Source organism: Apodemus sylvaticus, chromosome 9 (assembly GCF_947179515.1).
Source record: "Apodemus sylvaticus chromosome 9, mApoSyl1.1, whole genome shotgun sequence".
Lineage (NCBI taxonomy): Eukaryota > Metazoa > Chordata > Mammalia > Rodentia > Muridae > Apodemus > Apodemus sylvaticus.
The window spans coordinates 18,747,751-18,766,907 of record NC_067480.1 but is presented as its reverse complement, the minus strand read 5'-3'; positions in this window follow the sequence as shown (position 1 = coordinate 18,766,907).

Here is a 19,157-nt window from a genome sequence, read left to right as displayed (position 1 = left end):
CAGTACTTATAGAGCTCTATTTGGGAAAGTATAGTTAAACAAACACACCAATAACAGAGCAAATAATTCATTGGAAACAAATGAATGGGCAAACATTAACGGAAGAGTTTGGTGTGGAAACACTTCCATGTTTTCCTGTTGACGAAGAGGTAGACTTTATTATTGAGTTTAACTGGTTTTACATTAAGAAAATACCAATATAAAGTTCTCATCATGTAGGACACAGAATGAATGCCCTGCCCATGTCTTGAGATCTGCATTCATTATAGCTTAACATGATGTTTACCTTATGACCGTTATACCACTCCTGGGCATATACCCAGAGGATTCCCTGGCATGCAATAAGGACACATGCTCCACTATGTTTATAGCAGCCTTATTTATAGTAGTCAGAAGCTGGAAAGAACCCAGATTCCTCAATGGAGAAATGGATACAGAAAATGTGGTATATTTACACAATGAAATGCTACTCAGCAATTAAAAACAATGAATTCATGACATTCTTTGGCAAATGGTTGGAACTGGAAAATATCATCCTGCGTGAGGTAACCCAATCACAAAAGAACACACATGGAATGCAGTCACTGATAAGTGAATATTAGCTGAGAAGCTCTGAATACTCAAGACACAAATCACATCTCAAATGATTCCCAAGAAAAAGGACGGAGAGGGCCCTCGCCCTGGACAGGCTTGATGCAGCAATGTAGAGGATTACCAGGATAGAGAAGTGGGAGGGGGTGTTTGGGGAATAGGCGGAGGGAAGAGGACATATGGGACTTATGGGGAGGGGGGAAACGGGAAAGGGGAAATCATTTGGAATGTAAACAAAGAATGTAGAAAATAAAAATAAGTGTCACATTCTGTAAAACATAAAAAAATTGAGAGGGGGAGAGAGAGAAGAGAGAGAGAGAGAGAGAGAGAGAGAGAGAGAGAGAGAGAGAGAGAGAGAATATTATGAATACTCAATGGTTCAGTTGTAGATAGAAGACTCATGGCATAGTTTAAATTGTGACGTTCATTTCCAGTGCCAGGAAGCACAGCAGCAACACAAAGCTCTCCACGTGTAGACACGCCGTGAAACAAACAAGCGCGAGTTGTGCAAGCAAATAAATAACCACAAATGACAGCTGGCTGGTGATGGGAGGAACACATCTGTCCATTCCCACTCACAGCTTAGGATGCTGTGTAAGTGTTTTAAAATTACTTTACAGTTTTTAAGTCATCGCCAGTAGTTTGATGGTTGTTGCTGTTGTTGTTGTTGTTGTTGTTGTTGTTGTTGTTGTTGTTTCAGTGTCAGGGATTAGATTATGAAATCATACCCCAAAAGTAGTTTTTTCATTATACTGTCTGTCTAAAAGTGAACCAATGTCAATTTTTATTGAAAATGAAGGTAAATGAGGCTTTGCTCCTTTCTTTTCTTATGGGTTCTAGTGTTTCTTTTTCAGTATATAATAATTTTATGAAACACACAATTTTTTGTTTTGTTTTGTTTGGGGATTAGAACAGTAATTCAAAATCATCTCTAAAGTAGGAATCATCCCAGGAAAACTTCAGTCCTTCCTTGGTGATTCTATGCATTTCCACTCTTCAGCAAATAATTGAGGTCTCCCCAAAGCTGAAGACAATGAACAGAAGAAAAAAAATTACTTCAAACCAGTGATTTCGATCTTATTTCCTACAGAAACCTTTTTTTGAGTGAATCTAGTGACAGCCTAATTACGATACTGTGCCATGTGTTATTATCTGTTTCTACCTAATCTCAAATGTCAGTATTTACACCATTTAATATGAGTGCAAAAAGTAAGTTTCATGAGCTCATATTTTAGTTTTCTGTGAGATGATGAACTTCACAACCTTCAGGACTGTGTCAGTGATCCAGTCTGCAGCAGAGTTACTCATCTAGAATCTAAACAAGTTATTGTTTAGTTGAAGTTTTGTTGGATAGCATCCCAAGTGTACTGCTGTTAGATCAATATGATGGAGACAGGAAGTGGAGTGTGTTGTGGTAGTTTGTTAGTGTGGATTCTTAGCACAGAGAAATGCTAGAAGGTTGGAGTAGAGAGGCTCTCTTACCAAAATGGTGAAGGATGGAGAACAAGTTTTACTCTGAGATAACGCCACTGATAAGTTATCCGGCTGGCATTACCTAAACCAAAATGGCCAATGTGTCCAATAAACATGTATATATGAGCAATTATAATTGTAAGAAATAGGTTGAGTAGTATATCCTTACACACATATATGTATATACACATAAATGCACATGTACAAATATAATTAGAATAATTAGACTTATATTCAAATTGATATATATTTTATACTGTTGTAAGTTAAAACTTTTGCTGTAAGAAATGTTAATAATTCTATTATGATTACATTTAAAATATACAGTACTACTACATATTATTATATATGCTATAAGAAGTCATGAATCCAATAATGAGCAGATGTTGGTGAGGAAGAAGGTACACAGAGAAGAAGCAGGGCAAGAAGTGAGTCATGAGAAAGTCTAAGAGAAAAGAAAATTATTAGCTCTAGAAATACTGAAGAAAGAGTGTACATGTCCCCATATCACATATCTAACAGATATTTATAGAACATTCCATCCTAGAGCAAAAGAATATACCTTCTTCTAGGCACCTCATGGTACCTTCTCCAAAATTGGCCATATAATTGGTCCCAAAACAGACCTCAACAGATACAGAAATATTGAAGTTATTCCATGCACCTTATCAGATTACCACAGCATAAGGCTGGTCTTAAGTTCAAACAAAAACAATGGAAAACATACATGCACATGGACTTTGAACAATGCTCTTCTCCATGATAGCTTGGTCAAGGAAGTAATAAAGAAAGAATTAAAGACTTTTTAGAATTTAATGAAAATTCAGATACATCACACAAAAGTGTATGGGACACAATGAAATCAGTGTTAAGAGGAAAGCTCACAGTTCTGAGTGCCTCCAAAAAGAAAATGGAGAGCTTATACTAACAGCTTGACAGTACACCTGAAAGCTCTAGAACAAAAAGAAGTAAATACACCCAAGAGGAGTAGACTGCAGGAAATAATCAAACTCAGGGCTGAAATCAACCAAATAGAAACAAAAAGATCTATACAAAGAATCAACAAAACCAGTAGCTGGTTCTTGAAGAAAATCAGCAAGATAGATAAACCCTTAGCCAGACTAACCAGAAGACACAGAGATAGTATCCAAATTCATAAAATCAGAAATGAAAAGGGAGATATAATAACAGGTACTGCAGAAATTCAAAAAATCATCAGATCCTATTACAAGGGTTTGTACTCAACAAAGTTTGAAAATCTGGATGAAATGGACAACTTTCTAGATACATACAGGTGCCAACATTAAAACAGGATCAGATAAACCATCTAAATAGTCCCATAAGTCCTGAGGAAATAGAAGCATTTGTTAATAGTCTCCCATAAAAAAAAATCCCAGGACCAGATGGGTTTAGTGGGGAATTCTATCAGATCTTCAATACCAGAGCTTCAATATTCAGAGCTAATACCAATACTCTTAAAACTATTTCACGAAATAGAAACTCAAGGAACACTACCCAACTCTTTCTATGAAGCCACAATAATGCTTGTAAAAGGATAAACAAGCTGAGAAAGATATTAGGGAAATGACACCCTTCACAATAGTCACGAATATTACATACCTTGGTGTGACTCTAACGAAGCAAATAGTAGATCCGTTTAACAAGAACTTCAAGCCTCTGAAGAAAAAAATGGAAGAAGATATCAGAAGAAGAAAGATCTCCCATGCTCACGGATTGGCAGGATTAATGTAGTAAAAATGGCCATCTTGCCAAAAAGCAATATACAGATTCAATGCAAACCCCATCAAAATCCCAAATCAATTCTTCATAGATCTAGAAAGAGAAATTCTCAAATTCATCTGGAATAGCAAAATACCCAGGATAGCAAAAACTGTCCTCCACAAGAAAAGATCTCCTGGGGAAATCACCATCCCTGACCTCAAGCTCTACTATAGAGCAGTAGTGATAAAAACTGTTTGGTATTGGTATGGAGACAGGCAAGAAGATCAATGAAATAGAATTGAAGACCCAGAACAGAACCCACACATGTACGGTCACTTGATATTTGAAAAGGAGCTAAAAAACATCCAGTGGAAAAAAAGATAGCATTTTTAACAAATGGTGCTAGATCAACTGGAGGTCAGCATGTAGAAAAATGCAAACTGACCCATTCTTATCTTTGTACAAAGCTCAAGTCCAAGTGGATCAAGGACCTACACATAAAACCAGACACACTGAAGCTTATAGAGGAGAAAGTGGGGAAGAGCCTTGAACACATGGGCACAGGGCAAAATTTCCTGAGTAGAACACCAATGGCTTATGCTCTAAGAACAAGAATCAACAAATGGAACCTCATAAAACTTCAAAGCTTCTGTAAGGCAAAGGTCAATAGGCCAAAACAGCAATCAACAGATTGGGAAAAGATCTTAATCAATCCTATATCTGATAGAGGGCTAATATCCAATGTATACAAAGAACTCAATAAGATAGACTCCAGAGAGTCAAATAACCCTATTAAAAATGGGGTACAGATCTAAACAGGGAATTCCCAACTGAGGAAACTCGAATGTCTCTGAAGCACCTAAAGGAATGTTTAGCATCCTTAGTTATCAGGGAAATGCAAATCAAAACAACACTGAAATTCCATTTCACACCGGTCAGAAAGGCTAAGATGAAAAACTCAGGGGAGAGCAGATGCTGGAGAGGATGTGGAGAAAGAGGAATACTTCTTCATTGTTAGTGGGATTGCAAGCTGGTAAAACCACTGTGGAAATCAGTTTGGCAGTTCCTCAGAAAATTAGACACAGTACTACCTGAGGACGCAGCTATACCACTCCTGGGCATATACCCAGAAGATGCTCCAACATGTAATAAGGACACATGCTCCACTATGTTCATAGCAGCCTTATTTATAATAGCCAGAAGATGGAAAGAACCCAGATGTCCTTCAACAGAGGCATGGATACAGAAATTGTGGTATATATATACACAATGGAGTACTATTCAGCTATTAAAAACAATGAATTCATGAAATTCTTAGGCAAATAGATGGAACTAGAAAGTGTCATCCTGAGCGAGGTAACCCAATCACAAAAGAACACACATGGCATGCATTCACTGATAAATGGATGTTAGCCCAAAAGCTCAAAATAAACAAGTTACAATTCACAGACCACAGGAAGCTCAATAAGGAGGACTGAAGTGGGGATGCTTTGGTTCCTCTAAGAAAGGGAACACAATACAATAGCAATTATGGAGAGAAAGTGTGGAGCAGAGACTGAAGGAAAGGCCATACATTGCTTCTCGGCCTTTTGGCTAAGATCAAGCATAGGAAAGGCCATGCAGCGACTGCCCTACCTGGGGATTCATCCTATAAACAGTCATCAAACCCCGACACTATAATGAATGACAAGAAGTGCATACCAAAAGGAGCATGCCATGGTTGTCTCTGGAGGGGCCCTGTCAGAGCCTTACTTATACAGAGGCAGATGCTAGCAGCCAACCATTGGACTGGACATTGGGTCCCCAATTGATAATTTGGAGGACAATCCAGAGGAGCTGAAGGGGTTTACAGCCCCATGGGAAGAACAAAGATGTAGGCCATCCAGATGCCCCAGGACTCCCGGGGACTAAACTATCAACCAAGGGGTACACTTGGTTCCAGCCAAAAATGTGGCAGAGGAATGCCTTGTCGGGCATCAGTGGGAGGAGTGGTCCTTGGTCTGGTGAAGGCTCAATAGAAGCCCCAACAAAGGGAAATCGATGGGGAGGGGAGGTGGGTATGGGTCAGGTGGAGGGGCATATTCTTTGACGCAAGAGGTGGGAGGTTGGGTTGGAGGTTTTTGGGGAGGTTGAAAACCAGGAAATGTTTTAGCATTTGAAATGTAAATGAAGATTATATTCAATAATATATAAAAATAAAGGAGTAATTATCTAGCTAAACATCCATCACCTGTCCATGCTCCACAGGTTCACTGAAGGTTTAAACCCATAACTAAGGTACACGAGAAGTTTTGTATAGATAAATACAGTAAATATTTTATCTTCTGTCCTAGCACCTATAATAAATCATTAGTTCCATTTTTATGATCTTTGGTTAAGTGTTTACAATCTCTTGGAATGTGCTCTGAGTAGCAGAAAGTCTGGTTACCGTCTAAGAGCAATTAACTTGTGACACTTGGGAGACTGGCTGAGTTCTCGGTTCTCATTGCAGTTTTGACTATCAGAAAAGGACCAAATAGCAGTCCTGTTAATAAAGAACTTATTAATCACAGATATAATTTTAGGAATTCTTATAGGATCATCATTAAGTCTTAATCATCTATTTGACTATATAGCATCACTACAAAACAGTACATCTTCGTGGATCTGCAGAGATGTTCTCCAAAGGGGTGTGATACTACTTAGTGATTATTATATATGTTTAATAATAACATGAAAAAATATATTAATAGAAGGAATCTTTCCTAAAATGAATCCCTTACAGCTTTGCTTAATAAGGGCACACCTGTTACAGATTATACAATACTCCGAAGCAGCCCATTTCAGGACGATCACCTGCTAGTATATTAGCTTGTCCCATCATGGCTCCTGACAGAATATTTTATGGATAAATAATGGAGGCCAGCCATTCCCTGTGATCTCTTCTTCCACAAAACCGTATAAATGTTTTCCAATTCTGTGCCCTGTTATTGTTTAGATATGGTAGCAGCCCCATCTAAGGTTTTCCTGTGATGTTTTCATGGGAACAAGTGCTTAGCTCAGTCTTCATAGTTAGATGGCAAATGTTAAATAAGAAGCATGTATTTCTTATCATCATTCACCGAAATAAATAATATGTGACCTTTCCCCTAACCCTCTAAGCTTAATGTTAAACCCAGGCTTTAATTGTGAGCATGATGAGCAGTTTTTACTTTTCCCTTCCCCCAACACGATTCCTATCATAAGCCCAACAAAGGGCATCATGTAAATTCCTGAGACTGAGGATTGTGTTTGTTTCCACTGAAATGGACACAGAGACCTCTCATCACAGGTAACATTTATTTTGTTGAACTGCACAGTCAATCAGGTTATCCCCTGAATGAAGGTTCCAGATCTCACACAAACACCTCTGGTTTTCAACTAAAGGAATACAAAAGTTTTTATTTTCCTGCCAGATATATGTTTCCTATAAATTAAGATTTTTAACATGTTGGTGCTTTTCTTTTCTTTTCTTCTTTATTTTTTTTTATTTTGATTTTCTTGACAAAACCCAAACACATTCATTTTGTGTTGTTCATGTAGTAAGGGTGGAAAATTCTGTCACCTCTATCTCCAGTGCCTTATTGCTGCTGTGGTGGGATACATTTTGATGTTTCACAGCTACTAGCTTCTTACTTTTTACAAACACTTGTCTTTGTATTCAGTTCTGTAGCCAAAGGAAGGTTCTAGTATTTCAATTAGTAATTGTATTAACCCCAGGATGGACTTTTGTGTTAGTTAACTAAGCTTGCTTTAGGAAATAATGTAATTTGCAAATGTTTCTGAGGTAAAGGTGCAGGATTACAACCATAAGGAAGCTAGTGTAAAACAGCATTCAGTCCATCCACTAAAAAGAACCATAAGTCTATTTGGAACCAGAGAAAAGTAAAACTAAAAGTTCTAAGTTCAAAAGGGCAGGCGTCCACTGTGTTAAATATAAAAGAGGTGTTCTAATTTAAATATCAACACTGGGCGGAACTGCCTATATTCATGACTTCTTCCACAAATGGTCCAGCACAGCAACATTTTCTTTCTTCTCCTGGTTCTGTGTTGTTCTTCTTTAGTTCTACTCATAAAGATTTTTCCATGAGGTAAAATGGGTGTGCAGTCTGTTTGAAATTATGATTTCACAGTTTCAATGTGACGGAGTAATAGAAAAGGAGTGGATGGAGGGGAAAGGAAGAAGACTTTTCCTTCAATAATCTTGGAGACATTTAGTGTATACATCTAACCGTAAGTGACTTTTACATCTTTCTTAGATTTTATGATTTTATTCATTCCTTATCAAAATTAGAATCATATATATATATATATATACTCATTTGTCATTTATGAGTTCTCTGTACACTATTAATTTATGGATGGGGGTAAATAACATACCAATAGCTTATAGGAAGAATGGTATACAGGAATGTTATATAGGAGTGTCCCAGAAGAGAAGCAAGGTGATATATTTAAAGAAGAATGAATGAACAAATTCTTACATTTAACCCAGATCTCCTTTCTATTAAAAGGAATAAGATACACTTACCACATAATATATTATCTATGTGCAGTTACAAAGTAATAGACAGTCACTTCAATACATTAGTTCCACAATATGTGTCACACGACATCTGATCTTGGGACTGTGAACAGCATGAGGATCCAGAGCAACAGGGAATGTTCTGCATTCATTGGGGAGATGCAAACATTCCACACGCATCCTAGTCAGGGTTTCTATTCCTACACAAACATCATGACCAGGAAGCAAGTTGGGGAGGAAAGGGTTTATTCAGCTTACACTTCCACGTTGCAGTTCATCACTAAAGGAAGTCAGGACTGGAACTCAAGCAGGTCAGGAAGCAGGAGCTGATGCAGAGGCCATGGAGGGATGTTTCTTACTAACTTGCTTCCCCTGGCTTGCTCAGTTTGCTTTCTTATAGAACCCAAGACCACCAGCCCAGGGATGGCACCACCCACAAGGGGCCCTCCTACCCTTGATCACTAATTGAGAAAATGCCTTACAGCTGGATCTCATGGAGGCATTTCCTCAACTGAAGCTCCTTCCTCTGTGATAACTCCAGCCTGTGTCAAGTTGATACATAGAACCAGCCAGTACAATCTGCCTCTCTTTGACAGATGTAAACATGGAAACCACAGAATGTTTAGATGAATCAGTGAAGTCTCATGCTAGAGAACACTGATGAAATTTATTATTCTATTATCCATTTTCATTTTTAAAAGTCAACTGGATGGGCAGTGGTGGCGCATGCCTGTAATCTCAGCACTTGGGAGGCAGAGGCAAGCAGATTTCTTAGTTCGAGGCCAGCCTGATCTACAGAGTGAGTTCCAGGACAGCCAGGACCACACAGAGAAACCCTGTCTTGAAAAATCAAAATAATAATAATAATGTCAACTGATATAATATACATGAATATATCTTGTATATCATATATTTTAAACATACATACATTTACATTTTAAATCAGTTAAATATTTTTCTCAGACATTAATTAATTTTATGGTAAAACATTTGTTGTCCATTTTTCTAGCTTCTGTATAATATACATTGTATGGCTGTTGTCTCTAATTACTCAACTGCAATAACTCACCAGAGTTCTTGCAATAACTCTGCAATAACTCACGATAGTTCTTTCTTCCTATTTAATTTAATACTGAGCATTAAACACCTTACCTACATCTTACACTTCTACATTTTTTTTTTTTACCTAGGTGCTACAATCACCATTCAATGCTCAGTTTTAACTAACTTAAGGTTCATTCTTAAAATTCTCTACATATGTGTACATTCATGCAGTGTATACCTTTCCCTGACTGAATTCCTTAAATAGAATTTTTAAATTTTTTTTGGGGGGATATTATTTAATTGTGGATGTGTCCCACATTTGATTATCAGTTGATGATTGTTTCCATTTCTGTACCTATTGTGAATAGTGTTGCAACAAACATGGCTTTGTAGATGTATTGAATATTGTTTCCTTTATATATATCCTCCATCACTCTATACCTCTGTATAGTAGTTGGATTACTGAATTGTCTAGTAGTTCTATTTGCAAGTGTTTTTAAGAAACCTTCATGATTTGTCCATAGTGGCTGTACTCATTCCTATTAACATCATGCAAATGTTCTTTTTCCACAATGTTTTAGCTACACGTGTTATCATTGGCTTTTGGATAATAGTTTTTCTTATGTTAATAAGATTATATTTGTGTTTTAGTTTGTGGTGGTAGGAGGTGAATCCATATATAGTCTTACACATCCTATAGTTGTTCATGCAATATCAGAATTATTACCTCAGTCATTTAAGGCTCCAGAGACAATCATCATTTGGGTTTTATAGTGTGCTTTTATATATTCCCTAGCTGTGGATATAACGTAAGCCACTAGATGTTTTGGGGAACAATTTTTGGTTCTCTTAGAGGCCCTGATGAAAGAACAAAGGGACCATTAGCTCCTTGTTCATTAGTGGATTTGGCAAGGTCCAGTCTGAGGTTGAGGGTAGTGCCTCAAAGAGGTCAAGATTGTGATTTCTGGGGATCTTACTCTCCTGCTTGGACTGTGCTTATCAGTCCTAAAGCTCACTTTAGGACACACCTACCTTCCTGTGTCTGAGGTATCCTGTGTTCTTATTGTCTAGTTTAGTTCTCTGTTGACCTTGACCTACCTCAATCCTGCATGGATATCTCAGTTATCATACAAGTTTTTCACTTTGAAAATAACTGCAATGGTTGAACAAATAGGTGAAGGCAGCCCCAGCATTTGAGCAGAGGAGTTTTCCACTTTTTTTGGTCTTCTTTATTTCTCTTCCCATATCCTCCCACTCAACACCTTACTATTTGGGAGCCTTATTTGTATGGGTTTAGGTTAAGATGTGTTACAAGAGCTAATGTTCTGATACTCAGAAGGAAGCAAAAGGGAAAGAAGGTGAGTTGGGTTAGGAGAAGGGCTACATTGTTTATAAAGGTCTGGGTTAGAATTTGTAAACAAAAAAAATGCCTATATCATAATGTTATTACGTATTTTTATCTACTAAGCAACATCAGCACAATGCATGTTGAACATCTAGCATGCGTTTAAGGTAGCTTGCAAATAATACTCTTTAATGAGGGGAAGGCATGCGAGATACAATAGTTACTTCTGATGATTTTAAAGGGTTTTTCAGAAGCTTCCCAGAAAAGGAGTTTAAGAGAAACACAAAACAGTTACCCATTAACCATGTCTTCATAGTGTGACATGGTTAATGGGACAGCCTATAATGTGACAGCCAGATAGTAAAGGAACATAGGTTTGAACCTTGCCAAGATAGCTGAGACAGTTCGAATAAGCCTAATAAGAAAATATTATAAACCTATTTATTTTTATCCACAAAATATCATACAAGTTCATTTACTGCACAAATTGCTTGAGTATGGGAGGAATGAAAAATTTGTCTGTAAGAATATATGTAAAAAATCCCCTTGGTAGCTCAAGGATATGAGGATATGTCTTAAATCTAATAGTTGCAAGCCCATGTTTATAAAGATTCTTTTTCTTCTATTCATATATTTCTCCCTCTGAAGGAGAGGCTTTATTTTGAACACTATATTGTCCCAAATTAAAATATGCTCCTGAGCTCAAGAAAGACAATGCTTTCAGCTCTGTAGGAGGCAAGATTTGAAACTGGGAGATCAGTTAGAAGGACAGACCCTGTGTTTGGGGCAGATTTCTGTGCTTATTCTGAACAGGGTGTCAGCAGCTCTGCTCTGATGATAAGATATATGACCTTACCAAATTTACATTGTTTTTTCAGATAGAAGTACTGGAAGATTGTACAGTTCATTTGCAGAATAAAATGTGGCTTCACATGTGATAGAATAAAAAATTTAAAAAGAGATTATAGTATCATTTCAGAATTGGTTATTTACTATTTTTAATTCAATAATATTTATATTCTTTGACAGTATTCGTTAATCAAATACATCTGTACTGGCTGTTTTTGTGCATCAACTTGACACAAGCTGGAGTTATCACAGAGAAAGGAGCTTCAGTTGAGGAAATGCCTCCATGAGATCCAGCTGTAAGGCATTTTTTCAGTTAGTGATCAAGGGAGGAGGGCCCCTTATAGATGGTACCATCTCTAGGCTGGTAGTCCTGGGTTCTATAAGAAAGCCAGCTGAGCAAGGCAGGGGAAGCAAGTCAATAAGAAACATCCCTCCATAGCCTCTGCATCAGCTCCCACTTCCTGATCTGCTTGAGTACCAGTCCTGACTTTTTCATTTAGTGATGAATAGCTTTGTGGAAGTGTAAGCTGAATAAACCATTTCCTCCCCAACTTGCTTCTTGGTCATGATGTTTGTGCAGGAGTAAAAACCCTGACTAAGATAAATATCCTCAGTGTATTTAAAATCATATAACTATGTTGACATTGTTTATGTATAATATAGGCAAATTATATAAAATTTTATGTATTTTTCTTTTATTTACATATTGGATTTATTAGAGTGGCCTACAGACTGCATTCCATATGCTACAACAATGGCTAGAAACCCATACACAATCCAAGAATCCAGTAGTTGTGCAGCTTACTGTTGAAGGCCACAAATAATCCTAGACGGACTTGATAAGTGATAGAGATAGAACAAAAGAACACACAAAGAGAGACACAGACATAGACACACACATACACATGAGTGCACTTATGCATTACATACAAGTTGGATAGATAGAGCATTTGGGTGGATCTGGGCAAAAAATTAGGGATGAAGAATAGCAATAATCCAAAAGCATTTTAGGAGATTCTTGAAAAATTATATAAAAAATTAAAGTATTATTAAGAGACAACCACACTGCCTTTACCCACCCCATGCACTAATGTTAGTCTTATCTCTGCCAGTAGGCTTGTCCAAAGCACTCATCTTAATCCTTATTCATTGAAGTTGGCAATCCACTCCTAAGCCATTTGTTATTTTACATTTGGATAAAGATACACTATAATTGTATCAATCAGAAGACAGGCTGGCCCTGCTAGCTAGAATGGTGAGCTTCTCCTTTTGTCCTGTGGACGTGAATGGTGAAATGTGTGATGATAAAACCACATCGCAGGACAGCCAATCCAGTACATGCAGAGTTGTCATCATTGTGATGGATCTTGCACCACTAAAACCAAAAGAAAATGCTGGGAAGGGGCTAATGTCTTATAATATTGTCGAATTTTTATTTAAATCATGTACACCCTATCTCTTTAAATATTTCAAGTACTTGTGTTAATATAATCATTTCCTTTACTTTAATTGAAGTTTTTGATAAGTTATTTTAAAAAAATGAGATATTTCCAAGTAAAAATATTTTTCTTGGATTCAGTTTTGTTAAACAAGTCTTCAAACTTTTGGCCTGTACTAAAGCATATTTTAATATAGCTGACAAGCTGTAAATTCTTTACAATTCAGAAATAAAGGTGAGTGGGAGGGGGTTCCAAGCTGGTTAGAAAAATAAGGGCAAGATAAGCTCAGGTTGTAGGAGTGTTATGCAGCCTGAGAGAGGATATGAACTTCACAGGAAGAAGGACGATTTTTTTTTTCCGATTGTGCTAATAGATCTTTTAGTAGCTACTGCACTAAATAAAGAGATTAATTATGGGTTACATTAGTGGTTATATTTGTTCCTGTTGATGCTGTTCTGTTTGCAGCTTAACCATCTATGACCTTGTGGAAGGAGAGGGAAGGGCTGGTGTTTTATGTCCTTAGAGCAGAATGTTCTTTCTCACATATAACACAGATTCGACTCTGGCTCACTTATATGGCTCCAGTAGAGATAGTTCCCAGGCCCCTGCTTCTTCCACTGCCCGGGTTGACTTGTAGACTGTGGGAAAGTCTGCAGCATCTTAACAGTGAAGTGACCTCTGAGCAGAGAGCAGGGAGCAAACACCAGGGAGGACAGCAGGACACAGTGTAAGCACATGACCTGGACACAAGGCTCATCCTTCTGGTGAGCAGATGTAATTAGCATAGACCCTGAATCTGTGCAGACAAAACTAGATGTGTGTGTGTGTGTGTGTGTGTGTGTGTGTGTGTGTGAGAGAGAGAGAGAGAGAGAGAGAGAGAGAGAGAGAGAGAGAGAGAATTTTTCATCCAGCAATATTAGATGATTATATATGCTGTAAGAGACAGCTCTCAGAACATGCAATGTCTTAAATCTGAAGACCAGAGTCTCCCAATATGTCACTAATGGAATAGTGTTTCTTGATATTAATAGATATTACACTAGGAGAGAGTGAGAAAGGGTGTGCTGGTTAAGTTAATACAAAAAAGAAATACAAACAGTATAGGAACGTCCTTACTGTCAGGGCACGTACAAATTTGGGTCTGTTTTACTACTGTGCAAACCTGTGTGATTTCAGATCAGAGCAAGAGGATGGGGGCATCACTAGTGCTGATTCAAACTCAGTGGTAACTGATGTATTGTGGGAAGCACCTAGAGGTGGTATGAAATTTCTTGTCCGAAAGAGCATAGAGGTGCAGTTTCCATCTGAGTTTGGGGATGCATGGAAACTTCGGGAGGGCTTAGGGACTGGGCAGATTCACCAGTAATGGATACAAATTCGCTTCCCTATGAAGCCTGGACCTGAAGAGATGGTGTAGGGAAAAGGGTCAGTCCAAGCATGTGAATGTAGCTCTATGCTGGTCATCAGGGTGAAGGAGAATTTTAAGAAGAGGAACCTAGGGCTAATTCAATAAGTCATCATGTAGATTTGGTGCCTGGCTACACCTGCCTGTGGAGCTCCTCATTTATTAAAATTCTATTATTATTATTATTTATTATTATTATATGTATCAATTTTCCTTAAGAGATCTTCATCCACAGCTCATTCTGATTGATTCGTTCCCTGTTCCCTCCACAACTGTTTTGCTTCTTCTCTCCCAGTGCTCTCATTCTACTTTCCAACGCCCTCCTCATTCCCTACCCCCAAATCTCTTCGCAAGTCTCATGGTCCATTTCTAGTTTTATGAAACTAGAATGTTTACTCAACTTAAAACTGAGAGACAGAGGTGCCAGTGTGGAAATAATATAACAGTTTTCTCTCGATGACCTATGTGAGCCTTAGAAAACTGTAAGGTCCGTCTAGACATGGGCTTCAACCACCTGCTCATATGACTTTGTTGCAAGAATATGAATGATATGTCAGTCTTTCAGGCTGCAAGACTATTTAAGATTATTTCTAGTCAAGGCAAGCATAAATGGTACCTTCTGTGCATTCTTTACAGAGAGTGAAATAACCATGTTTCTTCTGCAGTGACATATTTTATCCAGGTGTCTCAGTGGTATTTTGTCTTCTTAATGGGTACTTTTGGTCTTAGTTTCTTCTTCAGTGCTCTGGCGATTATGGTTCTAGAGCGAGAGACATAGCTTGACGTTTCACCGAAGAACAGACTGCGAGCCCATTCTTTGTCACTTGTGAGTCGTGTTTAAGTTAGAATCATTATATATGACTACGCGGGATCTATGCATGCTGCTTCAGGCTGAGTCCATTAAGAACTCAAGTTGATTTAGGGTAGTGACTCTCAACCTGTGGGTGACGAACCTTTGTGAGGGGTCCTACACCAGATACCCTGCATATCATATATCTACAATATGACTCATAACAGTAGCAAAATTACAATTATGAAGTAGCAACAAAATAATTTTATGGCTGGGGGTCACCATGACATGAGGAACTACATTAAAGGGTCTCGGCATTAGGAAGGCTGAGAGCCACTGGTAAGGAGTATCTTGCTTTTTTTGTTTTTCCTCTGCTCTGGCCCTTATGTTCTTTACCCCCCACCCCCTTCTGCTGAGTTTATTGAACCCAGAGAAGAGGGATTTGGTGGAAACATCCCTTTTAGGGCTCAGTGTTCCAAGGTTTCTCACGTACTGAGTGGTTTCTGGCTGTGGGTCTCTGTGTTTGTTCCCATCTGCTGCAGGAGGAAGCTTCCATGACTAGAAGTGTGCGGTAGTCGGCCCGTGTATAGAGAGAGCTCAGTAGTCACTATGATTGCTTTAAATGGTTCTGACAATGATTCCCATCTTCCTTGAACCTTCTCTTTGGGTTTTCCTCTGGTATATACACAAAAGGAAAGACATAAAGCCCTACAGGTTTTAGACTTCCTGTATTCACCCTCTTGCTCCTTTTTGGATTTTCTTACACATAAATTGGCTAAAAGTTAATATAAGTGTCACCCAATTTGGGATATTTTCAAGTTTTTGGACAGATGAGCTCCATAGAATACATAAGTTCAAATATTTTTCATAGGGCTAAGATAAAGTAAATAAGAACACGGTGAGAAGAGCTGCCCACCTCACACATTCTTAACAAGGAAGCCAGTGGTTCTCAGCTCCCTACTGGAATTCTACACTGTGGGTAAAACGGAACCTGAGCTCACTTCTGACTCAGCCAAGCACTGAAGCTTTGCGGACTTATAATTAGACAGATAATAAAATGGGGCTCCTATCAAATTTTTTTTACACATTTTAACACACCTGACAGTCTATCCAAAGGAAGTGTCTCTCAAGACAGACTTGCTATGGATGGCTGAGTTTGCCAAACCACCAGAGCGTGAAATCAATCCTGCTTATCAGCATCCAGCTCATGGAAGAAGCATGCTTCTGGGAGCCGGGGTCCATGGCTCCGGGCTTTCTGTGGCTGTGCGCAAAATGAAGACAGAGATTGTGCACATCAATTTCACTTAATTAGCTTTTTACATGACTTTCATTTCTCTTACATAGGCTAATTAGCAACATGCCAGGAAATCAGCCCTCCCCCACTCTGGAGAGTTCGCAGGAGTATCTGCGTTCATACTAAGATCAGCATCCTTAACTTCGCTGCCGCAACGGCTCAGGCTGGAGGGTACTTCCCTATTGAGATACAGTTGCTGTACTATTAATTTTGTTCTTTTCGTTCCTCTCTCCGGGAAACAGGCGATTTAATTCATGAGAGTGCTCTGAGGCACCGTGCTTATGTTGTTGAGCAGATTTATGTAGTGCCCGTGTTGAACAACACAGTACACTGACTGGAAATCACTGTGTTTTACTCACTTATGAAGTTGGATACAATTTTTTCCAAAGTACATTTATTTAGGTGGAGAGGGACTGGCCCAATATCAAATGAAGCGGCTTCCTGGTGCCAACACTGCTTTCTGTTTTCTTTAAAGGCACTACATGTTTATTGAAAGCCTTTCATCATCGTTGAAGGTATCAAATACATTTTAATAGATCATAGAATTAATATAAAATCACTAAGAGCAACAGACTCTAACTTTACAAACAACCATATTGGAAAATTTCAAAATGACTCACAGGGCAGACTGACATTTCCGATTAGCAGATTCAAGCAATTCAGTACCTTCTTTGTGGAAGGAAGTTACCTTCATCTTTCCAATGGTCCATTTGATTTAGAGTTCCACATAAACTAAAACTTAAGACTTACGTCTTCTCTGACCACAGTCTAACAATTTAAATTACACATCATGCAGAGGAATTGATAACATAAATTTCATACAGAACCACATACAGAACCACAAGCATCTTTCTAACATGGCCTCTCTAATGAGCTTGAAGAGAGGCAGATATGTGGAGAATCAACACAAATCAGGACATTTGTCCAATGTGTTTCAGTGTCATGGACTTACATTCTCTTTGGTATCAGTACAGATACGGTATTAGAAAAAGATCAATGATCCTTTGTACTCTAATCAAAATGTTCTATATTTGGGAATCATTTTTGCTAAAAAATAAAAACAAAAATCTACTAGACAAAAAGGGAATAGCAACATAAAAATACGTACTCCTTCCACATGGTTCTTCTCTCCATGAACTGCTACTGATAAAGGTTGGAATTGTACAGGCAAACTGTGATGAAATTCTGTCCAAACGGAATAAAGTAGCTTATCTAAGTGTGAAAATCACTGCTTTTGGAATTTCAGAGGTCTAAACCATATCTCTGACTCTCTAATTAATACCAGTTGTATTCATTCTCTGTAGCAAAAAAGACATTGAGGACATTTTGGAATTCAGATTCGCCAACTTAAAATGGATATAATAACCTGTACTTTGAGTCATTATTAAGGATTATAGGTGTTTGTGTAGCTCAACTGTGGGAGGAGTGAATAGACTTCGTAATTTAGACTCATGGATGATAAGCATCTCTTCTGCGGTACTTATCAGAGTTTTTCAAAGCTTGGTCTATCACTTCATGCATATATGCTCCACATACACCTGATTCTTCCTATGCCTGTAGGCTTTCTTGTAAGCTACAGTCTACCTCTCTATGGTAACTGTGTAGATGTAATTAGTTGTATGGCCAGTGGTTTGTATTGTTGCTGCTGTTGTTTTTACACTTAAACACAATTCTAGCTTGTAAACATCCAAGAAGGGCACTGAAAAGATTTTTCTCCTCTCCGTTTCAGAAAGTCCAGAAGCAGGAAGTAAACAGAGTTAGTTCAGTTTCAGCTACACAGTTGCAATTTCCGCTTCTTGGGGATAATATCTATTCAAAGCTGATGGTTTTTAAAGAGCAAACTGTTACCCAATTTCCTTCCTCTTTCATCGGTTTTAAAAATGTTTATCTGCGGAAAACAGTGTAAAGGCTTGCACTCAAATGATCATGATCCTTGTGGCCGTTTACTAAAACACATCCTGCCCACAATCCTGCCCACAATCGAGAAAGCAACATCAGAGTGTTATTGCATGCAAAACTGTGAGGAAATGCTTCTGTGCATTCTCACATGTAGTGTTGACCACTGTGCCTAGGGTGGTTTTCTTGTCCCTCTGGTGTTAAGATGAACTTTATAGGCAAGGGGATGGTGATTAATTTTACAAATTAAATTGTATTATATGAATTAAAAATTAAATTCTAATAGTCTAATTCTGGCTACACAAACTTTCCTGAAATATTTTCTACGAAAAATGCTGAGATGATTTATGAAAGCAAACTTACCTTCCCCACCTGAAATATGAAGACAAACCATGGAAACCATTGCATACGTAGATGAAATATTTGTCCTCTTGTGATAACATATTATTTCTAGATGCAAATTTCACTGAAGTAACATAATAACAATTCAGTCTTTATGCACCTAATTCACTGTCATGGTTCACTGTTGCATGATTATAACTTTTTTTTCAAGTTAACCTAAGTTAAGTATATTTGAATACTAACTTACTAACTAAGCTGCAGTAAGTTTTAATTTTTCCTGTTATCCTGTTCGGTTTGCCAGCATAGTAAGATCTGTATATTTACGCACTCAGTGCGTACTCAAAATATATTTGCTTACTGAGTAAGGAAATTAACCAATTAATGTTTGAAATTAATGATAAAGCTAAAACCTATATTATATATT